Below are 2,273 nucleotides of genomic sequence, written 5' to 3'. Positions count from 1 at the left end.
CCTTCAACGAGATGGATTGATATGGTGGCTGCGATAATGGGCTCAAGTATAGCAGGGATTATGGGGCTGGCGCGGGATCGGGCAGTGTTTCGTTCTGCTGTGCATGGGGTCACTATGAGTCGGAAATGACTCGACGGCACTTAACAACAACAACAACCAGGAATGAGAGAGAGAAGAAGGGAAAATCACTAACTAGATTGTAGACATATGTTAACTTAGGTGAAAAGACAATACACAAGAAGGGGGAGGTCAGCACAACCTAGTGAAGGCAAAGGAAAATATTAGGAGGAGTTATGGAAGGTTAAAAGGCAACAATGATGAATACTGTTACATACACAACCCTGCAATAATAGCAGTAACGAAATATAATTTATAAGTGGATACATAGGTAAACATGTAAGTCAAACAGGTGTGGGATGGTGTATGGGAGTATACACAAGAGGTTTGAAGAGTGTATTTCTACATATGTATTTGTATGTGTTTCAAATATATCTAGATATATAGGTGAGTATACAGTGGGCAAAGTTATAAAAATAAAGCCACAACCAAACACCTGCAGGGAATGACTCACTGAACTACATGGCTTAGTGCCATATTCTTAGGGGACATCTATGTTAACTGGCATAACATGGTCCATAAAGACAGTGATCTACATCCTACTTTGTAAGTAGAGACTAAGGATTTAAAAGTTGGTGAGTAATCATCTATGATACAATTATTGGTGTTTTCCCATCTGGAGCAAGAAGAGTGAAGAAAGTCAAAGACAAGGAAACAATTATTCCAAAGATCTAATTGACCTCACTAACCACAGCCTCCCCTAGCCTGAGAGTAGAACTAGATAGTACCTGGCTACAATTACCAACTGCTTTGATCAAGATTGCAATAGAAGTTCGTGGAAAGAGTGTAAGAAAAATGTAGAACAACATTCAAAATCATAAAAAGACTAGACTTACTGGTCTGACAGAGATTGGTGGAACCCCCAAGAGTATAGTTCTTAGCCACCCTTCAAACCTGGAACCAAATCCACTCCCGGAGATTTCAGGCAAACAATAGGCCCTTTCAGCCAAACAATAGACAGGCCTATAAAGTGAAAAGTAACACCCCTGAGTAATATCCTCCTCAGAACAATCAACCAAATGAGAACAAAAGGGCAGTATTTGCCTAAAAACAAAGTTCAGAGGGTAAGAAGGAGAAGTAAAGATGAGCAAATAGAAATAGGGAACACAGAGAAGAAGTGGTAAGAGTATTGTTGCACTGAAAGGATTGCAACTAATGTCACCAAACAAAACATGTGTAACTTTTTGAATGAGAAATTAGAGATTCATGTGTGATAAACTATATAATAATATAAGAGAGGAATTACTATGAGGTAAGATGGTGGAATAGGCAGAAAGACCACACAGACCCTCTTCAACAAAGAAAAAGGGAAACAATTAACACAGATACAGAAGATAATCCTGGACCCCTGAGCCTGAAAGGGAAGGATACAGAAGTGGACTAAACTCCCAGTAGCAGAAGAATTTACATGAAAACACCAAAAAAGGGGACATATGAAGCTCCAGTCTGGCAGTGATCCTGATGGCACAGACAGCTTGGATATTGCTGAGTGGTGTCAGGACCTAAGAATTAACCTAAAAATATGTGCTGCTAGGCAGGGACTACACAGAAGACTGCTCTGGTGGCTGGGGAATAAAAGCATAAGCTGTGAAGAGGAAAGTGGGTTGAGCTATGGACTTTTGCCTGCCCAGAGGGTGCAGCCATTTTGAATATTTACAGGTGGCTTGACGTTTTGGATATTTAAAGGGATAGCATTCTCCTAGATTCCACTTGCTGGAAACCACAAGGACATTCCAGAGGTGGATGACTAGAAAGCTTCACTTACTGAGTGAGAGTCACCACTTTCTTCTCCACCAATGGGCCATCAATAAACAGCCACCAAAAAGACCCTGACTCACCCTTGGCTGCTCTTCACACAGTTAACAGAGATCTAAATATGACAACACCATGATGTCTCCGAGACAACAGACCAGCAGAGTCCACACAAAGAAGCAAGACAAAGTAGACACAAGGGAGCAGGATACAGACCCATAACACATCCCTGAGGAAGAAGCAGCATTAGAACTCTCTAATAAGGAATTCAAAAGAATTATATTTAGATATCTTCAAAGGATCGAGAGACAGACCAAGGAAAACACAGACAAAACCCTAGAAGAATTTTGGAAGAAAACACAAGAACAAAATGACAAAATAAATGAAAAATTAGAAATGATTCT

Source organism: Orycteropus afer, unplaced genomic scaffold (genome assembly GCF_000298275.1).
Source record: "Orycteropus afer afer isolate SDZICR_OR568_19922 unplaced genomic scaffold, OryAfe1.0 scaffold00696, whole genome shotgun sequence".
NCBI lineage: Eukaryota > Metazoa > Chordata > Mammalia > Tubulidentata > Orycteropodidae > Orycteropus > Orycteropus afer.
This window is presented reverse-complemented; position numbering follows the sequence as displayed.